General features: G+C 36.4%; 1 long non-coding RNA gene across 1 annotated transcript in view; it reads left to right on the top strand.

The window, feature by feature from the left end:
* The window catches only part of LOC137635791 (uncharacterized), a 32,553-nt gene extending 16,371 nt beyond the window's left edge, over positions 1-16,182 (top strand). The window contains exon 4 of the long non-coding RNA XR_011042781.1: positions 15,498-16,182. This is a non-coding gene — a long non-coding RNA (uncharacterized lncRNA). The remainder of the gene's footprint in view (positions 1-15,497) is intronic.
* Positions 16,183-18,329: the final 2,147 nt, after the last annotated feature.

Below are 18,329 nucleotides of genomic sequence, written 5' to 3'. Positions count from 1 at the left end.
GATTAAAACTGGTAGGCGAGAATGATCATGAATGGGAGGTAAATCAGTTGTTGTTTGCGGATGATACTGTACTGGTAGCAGACACAGAAGAGAAGCTTGACCGACTAGTGACAGAATTTGGAAGGGTGTGTGAGAGAAGGAAGTTGAGAGTTAATGTGGGTAAGAGTAAGGTTATGAGATGTACGAGAAGGGAAGGTGGTGCAAGGTTGAATGTCATGTTGAATGGAGAGTTACTTGAGGAGGTGGATCAGTTTAAGTACTTGGGGTCTGTTGTTGCAGCAAATGGTGGAGTGGAAGCAGATGTACGTCAGAGAGTGAATGAAGGTTGCAAAGTGTTGGGGGCAGTTAAGGGAGTAGTAAAAAATAGAGGATTGGGCATGAATGTAAAGAGAGTTCTATATGAGAAAGTGATTGTACCAACTGTGATGTATGGATCGGAGTTGTGGGGAATGAAAGTGATGGAGAGACAGAAATTGAATGTGTTTGAGATGAAGTGTCTGAGGAGTATGGCTGGTGTATCTCGAGTAGATAGGGTTAGGAACGAAGTGGTGAGGGTGAGAACGGGTGTAAGAAATGAGTTAGCGGCTAGAGTGGATATGAATGTGTTGAGGTGGTTTGGCCATGTTGAGAGAATGGAAAATAGCTGTCTGCTAAAGAAGGTGATGAATGCAAGAGTTGATGGGAGAAGTACAAGAGGAAGGCCAAGGTTTGGGTGGATGGATGGTGTGAAGAAAGCTCTGGGTGATAGGAGGATAGATGTGAGAGAGGCAAGAGAGCGTGCTAGAAATAGGAATGAATGGCGAGCGATTGTGACGCAGTTCCGGTAGGCCCTGCTGCTTCCTCCGGTGCCTTAGATGACCGCGGAGGTAGCAGCAGTAGGGGACTCAGCAGTATGAAGCTTCATCTGTGGTGGAAATGTGGGAGGTTGGGCTGTGGCACCCTAGCAGTACCAGCTGAACTCGGCTGAGTCCCTGGTTAGGCTGGAGGAACGTAGAGAGTAGAGGTCCCCTTTTTGTTTTGTTTCTTGTTGTTGTCGGCTACCCCCCAAAATTGGGGGAAGTGCCTTTGGTATATGTATGTATAATTTCTACCAACCAAGTAGTCTTTTAGGTATTCGAAAGCTTGATCTTCAACGCCGATGGACGGTAGATCATTTAGTAGCAGTTCATGCACAACTGTATCAAAAGCAGCACTGAGATCGAGCAATATTAAAGTACCACATTAATTTTCATCCATCATTTCTAGCATATCATTTACAACAGAGCAGATGGTTGTCTCCATAGAATATAGTTTTCTGTAGGCAGATTGGTTGTCAGGCAAAGCTTTTATTACTTCTAAGTGGCTGACTAGTTGTTCAAGAATTACATATTCAAGCACTTTTTAGACAAAGGATAGATTTGAAATAGTTCTATATGAGCTCAATTCCTGGTAGTCCAGTGCATTTTTCAGAACTGGTGTGACTATAGCCATTTTATCAGATTTAGGAAACTTACATTCATCAATGCTTGCATTTGCTATTCTCATTATTATTTTGGCTAGACTAGAAAAGTCTATCTCTCCAATTACTTCAGATATTGGCATTGGATCGATTGTGCAGTTTGTTTTCTCTGCTCTCTTGATAATTCTGGTGATGTCATCTTGTGTTATGTTGTTAAATCGTATTAATTTTATCTGTGTGCCTGGTGTATCATTAATCTGATGTTGAGTATTTACAAATGATCTGGTTATGTTTTCATTTTTTATTTTAAAGAATACTAGAAAATTATTTGCTAGTTCCTGGTTACTGTATCCATCAGGTAGCTTCTTTTCTTTTACATTTCCCATTATACCATTCAGGAGACGATATAACTTTTTTATATCTGTTGCTGCTTCAAGGATCTTTCTCTTATAGTATTCACTTTTTTTCCTTCTTAGTAGGTAGTTATATTGACATGCAGCAGTTTTGTATTCTACCCAAGTATTTTCAGTTTTTAACCTATTCCACTTTCTTTCTTTACGTCTTTTTTCCCTCTTTTTTTTTTTTTTTTTTTTTTTACCAAAGTCTCTCCATTAAACCAAGGAGATTGGTCTTTTACGGTTATAGTCTTTTCCATTGGTGGGCATATGGTATCATATTCACTTTTACTCACTTTATTGTAAGTGGTCATAAGACAGTTAGCACACTTAGCTCCTAACAGACGTTGGTCATCATGATCACGGGATGTTGATAGCATCATTTATTTTCTTTAACTTCTTCAATAAATACGGCAGGAGAAAAATTTGATTTATGTCTAAAGTTTATTTTCTTTACTAATGCATGTTTCTGTAGAGGTAGACTAAACGTAATAAGTTTGTGTACCGGGGCGATAGTACATTTCTCTTCGACTTTTATATCAGATACAATATTATTCATGTTATCACTTATAATTAAGTCTAACATAAGACTAGTTAGAGTAGTTGTGCAGTCGATATGATTCTAGTAATTTACTAAATGCCAAAGCGTCAGGATTTGATGCTCCATCCATCCAAAAATTGAAGTCTCCACAGATAACTAATTAGTTTTTTTCCATGAAAATCATCTCAATGAGAGCACTGAATTCTTCAAAAAAAGATTCTACAGTTTGTTCTAGGAGGTTTATAGATTGTTACTAAGGATATTCTTCTATTTTTTGGCGTAAATTTTACTTCTATATACTGTATTCAAAGCTTGTTACACTAATTCTTTTCAACGTTTTGAGATTTGAGTAACTTTTATGAATAAAGAGTCCGACAACCCCACCAGACCTATGTTACAAAGGATATTCTTCTATTTTTTGGTGTAAATTTTACTTCTATATACTGTATTCAAAGCTTGTTACACTAATTCTTTTCAACGTTTTGAGATTTGAGTAACTTTAATGAATAAAGAGTCCGACAACCCCACCAGACCTACCTTCTCTCGGTATGTGAAAGAAGGCATGTGTGGGGGGCGTCATTTTAGTGATCTTTGCCTTGTCCAAGTTATTTAGCCATGTTTCAGATAATGCTTGTATGTCTAAATATTTCTCGTTTATCAATTCTCGAATTTGAACAGTCTTATTACCTACAGATTGTATATTTACATAGCCACAGTTTATGATATCCCTAGTAACGATGATCAGTATTTTCCGCTAGTCTTTTCAATTCCAAGTCAAAAGCATTGCAGTCTCTAGAATATACTGTATGGTCACTCCCTGAACATTTCCCGCAGACTTTATCTTCATTCTTAGACGTGCAATCTTTTTCAAAATGTCCGTACCTCTGACAGTGGTAGCAGGTGGTCAAATGGTACCTATCATGTATGTTATAGATACCCCATCATAACGAAACTTTCTCCATTATCATGAATAGCCCTCCGAACTTCAGGATCACATTTCAGCACATAGTGGGTGGTCCTCCCCCCGAGGCATTTTTCTTCAGGACTACACTTTTCTCATCTACTAGATTTTGGATTTGGTCCAGGAAGCAATTTCTTTGAATCAAAGCATTTACTACATCATCTTCATCATTGTATACATTGCTAATTTTTATCCCTTTCACCAGCATCATCAGTTCTTCACTTTACTTCCTCAATCTTTTAATTCTTTCCTCTTCTCTTCAGCTCTCAAAGATTTCACCTATTCTTCTTTGTTTATTCCTTTCACAATATCTTTCCTCACACTATCCTATCTGGACCAAATAACTCAAAAATCCTGAAAATATATTACCCCCAAAGACTGATGTGTTAATGAGCAAGGCCCCATATTGGGTGCCAAAATGTGTTGTTGGCTTTGGCGTACTCTTGACCTGAATCAAACACAATTCTTATATTTCACTTTACTATCTACTCTCACACACAATCCCATACATTCACTCTCAGTAAACTTGTAGTTTTGCCTCCAATAATACTTGAGATGTTATCAGTAACTATAAATTGTCTTTTACAACTGTATTTTACACAATGAAAAAACACACCTTAATATGTAATTAAATGAAAAACGTTCGTTATTATAAACAAATACTGACAACTTAAATCGTAGGAATTTTCATTACACTGAAATTATTACTTCTTGTATATACAAACCATATCACACTTTTCAAGGCACTAGTTAACTTCCGTGTAAGTATTTCATTCACCAGCTTTTGAACCTTCTTTCAATATGTAGCTTTAAGTCCAGCAAAGTTGATACACTGTATCTAATGGCACCTTTTAATGTCTGCTTATCTTAGGCCAATCTTCTTATACCCTCTGATGGCATAAACACATGAAACTTTTAGTGTCCTCACATACCAGTGTACACCTAAGTAGGTCCCCAAAAAGAATCAGCCTTGGTGTCTCCATAAACAGTGAAATGCTACATAGACCAACATCATAGGATTGCCTTAATATTACTTAAAAAGAAGAATGGTAAACGGGAGTTAAATTCATAATAAAATTAGAGTAAATCAAATCAAACTACTACATCCTATGCCCCACATAACTCTATGCTTAAATCATTTAATTTTTCTTATTATTATTATTATTATTATTATTATTATTATTACTTACTAAGCTACAACCCTAGTTGGAAAAACAGTATGCTATAAGCCCAGGGGCTCCAACAGGGAAAATAGCTCAGTGCGGAAAGGAAAAAAGGAAAATAAAATATTCTAAGAAGAGTAACAACAATAAATATCTCCTATATAAACTAAAAACTTTAACAAAACAAGAGGAAGAGAAATAAGATAGGAGAGTGTGCTCGAGTGTACCCTCAAGCAAGAGAACTCTAACCCAAGACAGTGAAAGGCCATGGTACAGAGGCTATGGCACTACCCAAGACTAGAGAACAGTGGTTTGATTTTGGAGTGTCCTTCTAGAAGAGCTGCTTACCATAGCTAAAGAGTCTCTTCTACCCTTACCAAGAGGAAAGTGGCACTGAACAAGTACAGTGCAGTAACCCCTTGGGTGATGAAGAATTGTTTGGTAATCTGTGTTGTCAGGTGTATGAGGATAGAGGAGAATATGTAAAGAATATGCCAGACTATTCAGTGTGTATGTAGGCAAAGGGAAAATGAACCGTAACCAGAGAGGAGGATCCAATGTAGTACTGTCTGGCCAGTCAAAAGACCCCATAACTCTCTCTGATCGTTGAGTTCGGTATGCTGTATCCTGTTTTACCATTATTTTTCCGGGAATGATGACCTCGGCTCCTTCCGTCTTATAGCGGTGTAATTGTACATATCCTTGTCCATGTTATCCTTTATTACCTTTGTAAATTTTACTGTAAATGTTTTCCTTTCTTCCACCTTTATTTCATACTTTTTCATGTACTGTATCACACTTCCAGCCCAAATTCTTTATAAGGTTTCCTTATTTGATCTTCTACAATATTTCCTTTTTTAGATAACAATGTTGTGATATAGCATAATCTTTCTTTATAGCCAATTCTCTTTTCCACAAACCATATACTGTACTTTTTTTCAGCTATCAGTCCCCAATAGGGTGGCATTAAGTGTTGTTCTAGCATTCGGTTTATTATATTGTACCGTATACTTTCCAGTTCCTTCATTTTTCTATCTTTTTCCCATATAGTATTACATTGGACAATATAGTTGGGATTACTACCTTTTCTTATGTATTAATTTATATTTTTTTTTTCACGTCCCATGCAATTCACTTTTTATTTCTTATTTTGAATGTTCATTTGTGATCCATTTCATTGTACCATCCCCCCCCCCAATAGTTATATTATTTTACTCCTCTGCTTTTTAACCTTCGCATTTACTTGTTTATCATCCTCCTTTCCTTCTAACTATTAATACTCCTGTCTTTTCTGGTTTGGTGCTGAGTGTGAGGATTTTCAAGATTTCCCCGCTATGTCGGTCTAACTTTCAGTCAAACTTTCTGCTGTTGGGGAACAGTATGCCATAGCCTCTGTACCATAGTCTTCCATTGTCTTGGATTTAGAGTTCTCTTGCTTTAAGGGTACATGCAGGCGCACTTTTCTATCTTATTTATCTTCCTCTTTTCTTTTTAAGTTTCTATAGTTCATATATGAAACATCGGTAATATTGTTACTGTTCTTAAAATATTTTATATTGTTCATTACCTCTCTTGTAGTTTATTTCCTTATTTTCTTTCCTCATTGGGCTATTTTCCCTGTTGGAGCCATTAGGCTTATAACAACATGCTTTTTCAACTAGGGTTGTAGCTTAGCAAGTAACAACAACAACAACAACAGCAACAATAATAATAATAATAGTGTGTATATAAATTTTAACACCCCTTTTAAAGGTTAACATTTTCTGTCTTGTGTTGTTTACCTTATCTGTAACTATTGAACATAATTTTGGACAAAATATTGTTCAGTATAGTACCTTGGTTTACAAGTCAAATGATTCCAGGAGCAAGCTTGTAACCTAAAAGGCTAGTACTGTATTCTAAAACAATATTTCCCTCCCATAAGAAAAAGGGAAATTCACTATGTGCATTGTAGAAGTCCATAAATAAACAAATTTAGTCACCAAATTATAATTTTAACATTAAAAATAGACGTACAGAGTTAGATTTTTTGCTCACGGACAGATACAATACTCGTAAACAATTTGAAATTTTATACTCATATGCTGAGTTACTCGTAAACCGATGTACTACTGTACATTTCTTTACCTATTCCCTCAACCTTATTTCCTCTGGTTTGCCCATATGAGTGTCCACCACTACTCTTCCTGTCACTTGTTCATTTCATATGTTATTCAGGCTTCTTTCCACCCTACCTTTTTTCCTAGCTCTACTACTGTACAATCAACAAAGCAAATTTTTTTCAAAGCACTTGAGACCATCTCCAAATCATACATAAGTTGAGGCCCCAAGTATTCATCAGAATCTATGAATTAGCATTATTGCGGTGAGTGGTTGATATTTAAGAATAAACTTGAAGTATGAATATAGAAGCACTTTTCATGCTGGTACATGATGTATTGACTGGTGAATCTACAATAGAAATTAATTTACATTAGAATACAATAAGTATACATAGATTTTAGGCAATCATATAAAAAAAAACTCAACACTATATAAAAAACAAGAAGAAAACCCAAACATATGGGACTTCTGAGGATAAACCACACCACAAAGCACAGTATTACAACTTGGGCATTTAATCTTCTGATCATTATAGCACAACAAATGCAACACAAGCACATGATCTAACCATGTGCAACAAGTATAAGAAGATGATCTGCTGGCAATTTCCGTTCCATTCTACAGTACTGCTATTTACTTGTCTTTGATTTGACTCAATCTTGGTATTTCAAATATTTTCTAATTTGGTTCATGAACAATCCTCTCCTATTATTCTTAATTAACTCTCTTTTCCTTTATCGATAACATTCCCATTCTAGTCGATTCTTCAGGGATAAGTACTTTGTCCTCTATTTCATTTATTAATATCTTAGGACTTCCGTCATGTCTGTTCCCAGAATCTTGTGCATTCTATTACTCACAATATTCTTTTTAAGCCTCAAAATATGCTCTAGTACATTCTCCTCTTCAATTTCTCTCCCCCTCTGATTGCTCTGTATATCCAATCTATCATTAATGTATTTATTTCCTCAGCAGCTTTTCCATTTTGCAGTACATGTCTTTCTTCCAGATATAGATCTGTGTAAAATTTCTCAAATTCCACCTGTATGCTTTGTACATTTGCAGTTAATTCCCCTTCTTCATTCATGACTGCATAAAGTCCTGCAAGGAGATAAATCCTAAAAGGCTACTCCATTTACTCCTTCTACTGTTTATTACACTCTTATCTCTATTCTTTTGCCTTTCCATTTATGATATATTCATCTATTAACTGGAGCTTTAGTTGCCACCTCTTTTCTGTTTTTATTCCCTTAAGGCTAATCTCTTTGGTGTACCTGTTCTGTTTCATCAATTTTTTCCCTGTGGTTTTCTTTTCCCATCTTGATTTGATTTTGCTGAAACACTTTTGCCACTTAGTATACATGTCCTTCGGGCCACCTTATTTTACTATTTCTATTTTTCTAACTCTTTACTATTCCCTCTTATGTTTTTTATGTCTGAACATCTTTTCCATTGTTAATTCTAACAGTGTATTTTACTCCCATTTACATTGTGCAATATAATGGAGTACTGTATACTACTTGCCATCATCAATGAGGGTTATTTATTTTATCTTCATCCTTGTGTATTATCACTTCATTCTTTCCATTCTCTATACTTGCCCATGTACCCTCACATTTACCATGCAATATCATAATACATGTGCTTACTGAATGGGGATACCTTAACAAATTGAAAGGTTTTGTGTATCACCTTGATCAGCAAAGCTGTACTAGTCAGGGACACCCATGATATGTTGGTTTGCTGTGAGGGATCGGACAAAAATATCCTACCATCAGTGGCCAACGTGGTCATTAAAACTTTCCAAACCCCAGGCATGAATGAACATATCTGACGCGTTTGTCTGCTGTAGGCTACTGTGGCATTTGTTGTTGTTGTTGTTGTGCTTTTAAAAAGACCCATGTCATTGCTCATTTTCCACAGCAGCTTCCCAGGCTCGATTTCTCCTTGTTACCCTATATGATAGTACCTATCTTGCAATGAAAATCTTCTACTACTATGACGTTTACAATTTATCCCTCGGCTTTGTTTGCTTCCTCCATTACGGAGAGATGCATTTCCTCTGGCTTCTTTACCTTACACTTGCTTTCTTGTGGGGAACAAAAGACTTCAATTCTTACCTTTATCTTTCCATTATTTGTCTTAATTGATTTAACCTCAAGTGTAGTTCTTTCCGTCTTTATCTCTACTGAAACCTTACCTACCTCCTCGCATAACCTTATTGATGATAATCCTTCCTCTCAGTTCTTGGTATTACTGAAGTCTATTGCTACCTCAACTTTCTCTCCCTGCCCTATATTGGTTTCCTTTACACAACTGATAGAAGGTTTCATAGAAATCAAAATTATCTCAAATGATTTGATTCTTTACTTCAGACCGATAATGTTTACATAATATATACTTATAAATAGTTCTATTCAAATTGTTTCTCCTAACTCCTTTCTTCTTCTATTCTTCTTACTTTTCTCTTCATTCTCCACTCCCTTTCCTCATGCATCCTATTGTACCTTACTCCCTTCCCCTTCTAATGACCCCTTCCATCATCATTCCAGTGAGATGTGCCTTGTTCTCTGTCCCGTTCCACTCTGATCAATTCATTCCTCCTTGCTGGTATCCTGGATGTTGGGGCCTCTGTACCGATTTTAGGGTGCTCATTACTGTCTCTAATCATCTCTCAGAAAAAAACTTAAAACACTTCCTCTACTTTACGTTTCGCTTTTATTTCTTATTTTCTTTATCCATGCTACTCTTGTTCTTACCCTCTCTGTCCTCCTTCCTTGTCTATAGCATATCCAACACTCCTTTATTCCTTTCAAATAGGCATCCTTGACTTTGTTTGGTAGTACCAGCATACTTCATTCTCCTCACCATATTCCCTCTCATGATATCTTCTGTGAGGCATGGTCTCTATTCTCATCATTCTTTTTTGGACCACTCATGCACCTTCCCATTGATTACAGCTAGCAATATCCTTATTGACTGCTATTGCTTTTTTCATGGGTGATTCTGCCATTTCTTCTCTTCAGGGAGCGGTGTTGTGTATTATTTTTTACTATTTGATTTATTCTTTATTTTCATATCACAGCCTCCATTTCTTATCGTTCCTCCGGGAACTCCATTGGTACCTCCCTTCCCTTATTATTCCCCCATACTTGTTTGGTTATCTTCTTCTCATACCCTTGTCTTTCTCTGCCATTTTCCCATTCATCCTTCTTGTTCAAGGTTGATTTCACTCTCATCGCTATCCATATTTTCCTCTGCTACTTTTTCTTCCATATTTTGTCTTTCTCTAGATATGTTTTTCTCTTTCACTAGACTTATTTTGCTCTTTCACCAGCCTCTTTAAATGTTTTATTTCAATTTTGTGTTTTAGTATGGCTCTGTTTAGCTCTTTCAGGTCCCCCATGGGGCTGTCCAAGTGTTCTAGAATTTGTCTACTCATAACCTCAAGCCTTGTCTTATAGTTTATACACATTTACTTCACTCATGTCTTTTATTTTTATTTCTTGGTGGTTGATTTGTGGATATTTATTTTAGTTTCTTGGCCTGCCATTGTACTTCTAGTGATTCTGTAATTTCCCTTACATCTGTACCATCCCTTTTCCAGCTCTTATTTTCTGTAACATATCCTTATTTAGTTCTGCATACTCCCCTATTAATTTTCTGCTTGCAATTTCTGGTACTTTGTACTTCTTGTTTATACATCTTTTTACTGATTTGAGGCAGACCAAACCTAATGAAAACAGGCCTTATATTTTTTGGTGTTATCTTGATCCTGGTCCAGTTTTTCCCTAACCTGTTTTAGAGTAGACATGTCCATTGATCACATTTGTGAAACTGCACGCAATCTATCTCATCAAATTTTCACTACACTAACATGTATATTATCGTCCAATACATTATGTTTGGGGCCTAAGGGGAAATTGTCACCTTTCATACTGCATTCTCTTTATTTCCCCCTGTCATTCTTTATTATCCTTACTGTCTTTGTAACTGGTACAAGCTTTATTAATGCAACAGGCTCCCTTTTCCATTGTCTTTTGCTTTTTCCTGTCAATTTTGTGTGTTCCTCTATTAGTGATTTTCATGTCACCATCTGGTGCCAATGTGTGTGCCTTTATACTGCCTTTCTTTGTACTGTGTTTTTTCTTTCACTTGTAGTCCCCTACCTTCACTTCTCCTACTTCGACTTCTAATTTAGGTTAGGCTTACCTTAAGGTAGTTATACTATACTGTATCATCAATTAAAACACGTACCTACCTTCAGTGTCCCAAGTTCTTCCACTTCCTTTTGTGTAGCCTTCCACTTTTCTTGCTTAGTATCTATTATATAGTGCACTTTCACCAACTAACCTATATTAGGCTAATAGTTTTTCTCTTTGCCATTAAAGTTCAATAGCTAAGCCCCTTCCACTTAAACTAGCTCTATCATTCCTTTGCAAAACCTAAGCTGATTTCATAATGATGGATGGATATACCAATGAACTAAATAGTCTTAGTAATTTTTAGTTTATGTTATGTACAATCTTTTGTTGAAATGTTTAAAGTGAGGGGGATGGTGATCTATGTATCTTTTCTCTGCTGTTGTTTTCAAGACACTAGAGTTAAATTGTGGGGACCTGGCATTTCTGTTTTCTATTGATATTTTTACATGTATCTGAATTGAAATTATGGTTTCACAAGAACATCACACTCTTTTAGGCACCAAATAATATCTGTACAATTGCAGTACCTTATTCAGTCTGTCGCCTGTTTTTTCCACGCATTTTAATATGCATATGTAATCAGAATCTTATTTCATACAGCTCTCTCGACCTTTAATTTTTGACAAAGCTTTTCTATTTCCGTCACTTTTCATCAGAATCTACCTTTTGGGTCTTACTGTTGGCTTTACATGGAGTAATTGACAAAGGCATATTAACCTATCTGTGACATTAATTTTTTTTAATCCTCTTATTACTGTTTTTATCCTTACTCTGACAAAAGCTTATCTATCAGACTTCCATTAGCTTCTGAAATGCCAGGACGCGTACCGCCAGGTCCCCACAAATTAACTCTAGTGTCTTGAAAACAACAGCTGAGAAAAGATGCATAGACCACCATCCCCCTCAGTTTAACCCTTTTACCCCCAGGCTCTTTGGAAATTTCCAACCCTTAACCCCCAGGGGGTTATTTTTTTCCCAGCTCATTTTGCAGTGTATATTTTTTTAAATTGCTCTAACAGCCTTAATTTTTGTCATAGAGAGGTCAGGTTGGTCTCATTCTCTTGGAAAATGCCTGAATTTTCTCAAAAAATTATCAAAAATATGAAAAAAAGGACGTACTGGTACGTCCATGGGGGTAAAGGGATGGCTTTTGTGAAACGTACCAGTACGTCTTTTGGGGGTAAAAGGGTTAACATTTCAACAAAAGATTGTACATAACATAAACTAAAGATTACTAAGGCTACTTAGTTCATTGGTATATCCATCCATCATTATGAAATCAGCTTTCAGAAACAACTGGTATTACAGTGCATTCCTTTTGTGCAAGATCTCTATCAACTAGATCTTGCCATCACATCCCAAAACCAGTTGTCGTATCAATGTTCTGTTTGACTGTAATGTTTCTGTCAGTGATTCTGGTAACTTTTTCTGGAGCATTTTGCTTTTCCCTTCCCTCTATTCTTAATTTAGGTCAATATCCATATTGAGAACACCTCTACTACAGTCCCTCTCTAAGACCATTTCATTCACTCTAGTGGCGGTTCAGTTGTTATTCCCCAAAGACATCCAATGTTTTCTTTCTTTCAAGATCGCCACTCAGCACAATGGGTTTATCCATCTTCCTCTTTAAAGCAATCTTATTTTTCTTACAATTAAAATTTTAATGTACCCCTTTCCTCTATTATTGTTGTCTTACTTTTTAGCTCTTTTCAGATAAATTCTAGTTGTCTCTAGTATAGTAATCTTCATGTGATTTTCAAAGCAGATATTATTTTTCTAGAGCCTATTCATATTCAGTTTTTAAATTGTCTTCACTATTTGCTCATTTATATTACTTAGCATCTGTGGTAGACAGAATACAATACACATTTCTGAGTCCACGGCATCCATATCCATGTAGATTCTTTCCGAGGTGGTACTTTTTCCTTTGCGTCCTTTTGAGTTACCCTTAAGGTCTTTTTTTTGCTTATGTTTAGTATTCATCTCTTTCCATTTCCCTCCTCTGCTTCAAAACTTCTCCATTCTATTGAAAATAGATTATCACCGCATGCCAAGTCCAAGTGTTGCCCCTTTTCTGTGTTTCTTTGTGTCTGTTTGTTGTCATGATAGACATTAGATGACCCAAAACAAATTCTTGACATTTTTCTCACAGTTCTGATACACCTGACACTGGCTTCATTTTTTTATTTAAAAGTTGGTACCGTTCTTGAAATATTTTAATTGTTCATTACATCTCTTGTGGCTTATTTATTTCCTTATATCCTTTCCTCACTAGGCTACGTTCCATGTTGGAGCCTTTGGGCTTACAGCATCTTGCTTTTCCAACTAGGGTTGTAGCTTAGCAAGTAATTATAATAATAGTCGCTGGCCTTATTACTTATGTGTCTTCTCAAACACTACAAATATGAGGTATTTTCTCGCTATCATCCCAATATACTTTTTTCTCTAGTTAGCTTATTATTAAGATACCCTCTTTTTGCAATACAATGAGACCATAATCATATACAGTACTATTTTAGTAAATTAAATTATATGCCTAGGATAGTTTAGGTTAGGTAGTAGGTTGGCCAGGGCACCAGCCGCTCATTGAGATACTACCGCTAAAGAGTTATGGGGTCCTTTGACTGGCCAGACAGTACTACATAGGACCCTTCTCTCTGGTTACGGTTCTTTCCCTTTGCCTACACAGACACCAAATAGTCTGGCCTATTCTTTACAGAGTCTCATGTCCTCATACACCTGACAACACTGAGATTACCGAACAATTCTTCTTCACCCAAGGGGTTAACTACTGCACTGTAATTGTTCAGTGGCTACTTTCCTCTTGGTAAGGGTAGAAGAGACTCTTTAGCTATGGTAAGCAGCTCTTCTAGGAGAAGGACACTCCAAAATCAAACCATTGTTCTCTAGTCTTGGATAGTGCCATGGCCTCTGTACCATGGTCTTCCACTGTCTTGGGTAAGAGTTCTCTTGCTTGAGGGTACACTCGGGCACACTTCTATCTAGGAGCATTTCACCGGGCGACACAGGTTCCTCGCCTAGAAATAGATTTTTCCTTCGTCAAAATCCCTTATTTGTACAAATACAGTACTGTACCTTATTCACTGTCATCTGTTTTCTCCACTCTTTCTTAATATACAGATGTAATCAGAATCTTTTTCATTTCTTACTGCTGTCTTTACTCTTGATCTTAGACAGCTTTCTCTATTTTACTGTCACTTTCATCAAAATTCACCTTTCTTTTCTTACCGGCAGCTTTATTTTGAAGTAATTGACGATGGCTTGTTAACATCACTGTCACTCTCATTAGATTTCCATTCTCTTCTTATTGCTAGTTTTATTATTACCCCGACAAAAGCTTATCTCTCTTGTTATTAACTTCTGAAATACCAGGTCCCCACAAATTACCAGTATCTCAAAAAAACACCAGGCAACTATCCTCCTTAATTCAAAATTCCAGCAGAAGACAGAATTATGGGAAGGGGCAAATAGATAAAACATTAGATTGTACACAAACTAAAAATAAGAAAACACCATTAATCTTTCCATCAGTTATTATGAAATCAGCTTTTAGAAACTGCTGGTACAGCAGTGCAATCTTTTTCGTTATGCTGTCTGTACTTATAATTGTGGAACCAGTTTCTTTTTCAACTTGATTTTACCTTCAAATCTCAAAACTATTCTTCCTACCAATATTCTTTTTTGATGTAATGTTATCACAGATTTTGATAACATTTACTGAAGAATTTTGCTTTTCCTCTCGTGGTATTCATTATTGAAGTTAATACTGAAAACACCATTTTATTCTCTCTCTTATTCTTTCAATTGTTTTCCCCAAATACTACAGATGTTTTCCCTCTTCCAAAACCTGGCCTCATCCTAGCACAACAGATTCACCCTTCTTCCTCTTTCTCATTTGCATATTATAATTGATTTCTGGCATTGAATATATACTTAAGCTGTAACACATTATCTCCTTTTAGATACTGTACTTATTTGCTTATGTTAGTTTATTGAGACAGTGACTAGAAACTTTTTAAACATGTTTTATTTATACGATGGTGACTGGTACAGCACTCGAACATATGCTACCGGGGTCTAAAGCTATGTCAGGCAGGGCAGCCGATCGCGACTACGATCTACCCCAAAGCCAAAGCACAAAGTCCTTCAAAAAGAAGGCAACCGTGCTTACCCCATGCAAAAAATGGGGGAAAAAAGCATGTTAATAGAAGAAGAAATTTATGATATTTCCCATCCATTGTCTCCATTCTATGAGCATTTTTTTTCCAAAGTTACATTATCTCTCGTCCTTGTTTTTTCAAACTATCTTTCTTGTGGTACCAAGCACCTTACTTGCTCAGTCACTCAAGATAATTTACAAATTTTACCTCTATAATACACAATGCTACACGTTTTCCTCTTCTAGATGTACCATCTCATGATTTTTCATCATCCATACACATTTCTTCCTAACTTTTTCAAATTTTACACCATCTCATATCAATGTCTGTCTAACAGTTGTCAGTATGTGTTAAATTTAACGTAAATTATTTTGGTTTGATTAAGTCACTTTCGCAGTAATTATTTCTTTTGGAACGTAATGACCCTGTTTCCTCCTCCCCGACATTTCTGACTTGTTGTATAGTTTTGATTACAATGAGCTTTTTTTATTTTCACGGGTGGTGTTGGAGGAGACTTGGGCGCTGAGTGTCCAGGAGGAGACAGTCGTTTTTGGACCTTTAAGAAGGGGAGTGCTTGACTGACCGAGTTTGATAATCAAGATCTGCCTGCCTTCACTTTCTGCTGTTGTCTTCCTTTGGAAGATTTATTGATTATTCAACCTCGCCCTTGGTTCAGTGATTTAGCCAAGGGGACCTCTCTGCCAACTGGTGAGGTGTGATTTCTTGTCAGACGTCCGTGTCCGTTGATCGTCTCGCGACGCTAAAGTGATTAATTACCTGTCGGATGGCCGTGTCCATGGATTTACTCTTCAGTCTGTTACCTTGGCCCAGTTATTAAGCCAAGGGGACCTCTCTTACGTTTGGTAAGGTCTTAAGAATATATATGAATCCCCTCGACCTGTGATTTGAAGGCTGTGTTTGCCACTACCACTGTTTGAAGCTCACTTAAGGGAAGCAATTTATTTTTGTCGGTGTTTTAATGTGTAATAAGTTAGGTTATTCTGACTTTTTTACTTTCTATTACTTTCGGGGTCCTCTCTTTAAAGTGTAATTGCATAGTCTTAATTTGGTGTAAGAGTGTTTGTTATTCAATGTTTTCAGTGTGTGATTGGATTTTGTGTTTATTTAATGTATTTTGTAAGAGGCTCAGTGGTCATTTCTTTCTAAACAGTTTGTATTAAATATTAAAGTTTTATTTTCAGTTTTTTTATATCCTCCTTGATTCCATCTCTGTACACTCTGTTGCGGCCATTCCACCTATTGTGGACTTGATCGTTAGCGACTTTATTTGTGTTTAAGAGACTTGTGTATGATTGATGGGTTTGGCCCATAACACAGTTCACCATTGAATCCATCCAATATTGTGAGTTTAGGAAGGACTGCTTCCAAGATTTATCATGTGCTATCAAACTATAAGAACATGTTTTATGTCCTAAACAGAGAGAAATGGAAGCATAATTTTTAGCTATTTTCTTTATATTAGACTACTATTATCTTTAATTATTCTCTTTCAATTTCTTGACACTTTCTTAAAGTATTGTATATGCCTTATTACTATACAGTGTATCTATATTCTTTTACCACTTATTTTCCCTTCCTTCTTTGCCAGTGTCAGTTTAAGTAATCCAACAATCCAATGTGTTATTCACTCACCCTTTTTCTCTTCTCTCTGTTTCCTAATGTTTTGTCTTTCCATAATGTCACCCTATTTTTCCAGTGATCTTCCATTATTCAGACCAAATTCTCACCTAGTTTTAAAAATCCCAACAAACCTGTGTCATCAGCAAGCATCACTCTCAAAGGGACCACATGATGACTCTTGATCGCAAGGTATAGATTTGTGGATTAGCAATTAATCCTTAGCGCAGACCACCTCTTACTTTAAACTCTTCTGTACTTTTGCCAGAACTGTTTGTGTGGTGGCTTCTTCATCCTTATATACTATTGTAACATGCAAAAATCCCATTCCAGTCTGCTTGGGATTTTACATAAATTTTACAAGAGGATGATATATCAGGCTGCTCAGTCTTCACTACTAATGAAATCAAGGCATGATCAGATGTCCCGACTGGAGAACCAACCTTACTAGTTATAACGCCCGGGGAGTCAGTGTATACGAGGTCCAAGCAATTACCAGACCTGTGGGTAGCTTCATTTATGATTTTCTCACAGTCCGATTCAGAGGCAAAGTCTAAAGCTCTTAAGCCATGGCGATCGGTAGGAGAGATAGAACTTAAACCACTCCCTATGGTGAGCATTAAAATCACCAACAAAGACAAAAAAAAAAGCCTTTCTATCATCATCTTGTATCTTAGCCATAATGGTAAGAAGGCAATCAAAGATAGAATCATCCATGTCTGGATTCCGGTAGATCGAACACAAATAAAAGTTGTTATGCCTGCCACAAACTTTTATTACCTGAATCTTATGACATCTACATTGATAGCAGGACTTATGAGATGCAGGGTACTCAGTTCTAACTTACACAGCCATTCCCCTGGCCCCAGGGATGGCATCACGATTAAATGGTGATTTTACATCACAGGAAGTCTGGGAAAAGGCTGACGAAGGATACGAGGTTAAAGGGTAAGTTGCCTGAAGCCGCCTCCAGGGGCAGAGTTAGGCTAACTCCTGCGGGCATCTTGAATTTCAGGAAGGTGGTGGTCCCTTTAGCAGTTAGTGTTTTTAATATCATCTACTGGATCATTGTTCTGGCGAGGTAGATTTTATTTTAGCATTTTCATGGAGTGGAATCATTCAAGTAAATCATAGTATTATACTCAGTAACCCAAAGAGAAATTAAGTAGAATTCTAGTAAAGAATGCAATCCTCAGTGGGCAAAATTTGGCCAACTGTGGTTTTCATACGACCTATGGCTTTAACCCTTGATGTCAATAGAATGTCTGAATACATAATATACAATTATCATATCTGTAAACACTTTGTTTCTTTAATAAAATAATACAATTACAAAAGTGAACTTCAATATCTGATCAAATTATCCTACAGCTCAACTGGTCTGCTGGTACAGTGCGAACTGAAAGGGTTTTAAAAATATGATCATCAAATTACTCATTCAGTAAGAACATTAAGTTGAGAGAGAGAGAGAGAGAGAGAGAGAGAGAGAGAGAGAGAGAGAGAGAGAGAGAGATTATTCCACCATATATAACTAAACTAATAGCTGACATTGTTTAAAAAATATCTGCCTTCTTACTGGTGTATATTAGAATTGATAACATTTCTGAACTCTGTAATTGGAAAATAAAATAGTCTCAAGACCAAATTAGAAAACATTTGCAAGTGTTTCATTATCTACCTTTAACACAGTTATGAAAACAAAAA

The sequence above is a fragment of the Palaemon carinicauda genome, unplaced genomic scaffold (assembly GCF_036898095.1).
Source record: "Palaemon carinicauda isolate YSFRI2023 unplaced genomic scaffold, ASM3689809v2 scaffold176, whole genome shotgun sequence".
NCBI classification, from domain to species: Eukaryota; Metazoa; Arthropoda; class Malacostraca; order Decapoda; family Palaemonidae; genus Palaemon; species Palaemon carinicauda.
The sequence above is the reverse complement of the archived record's forward strand: the minus strand, read 5'-3'. Positions and strand labels throughout refer to the sequence as shown.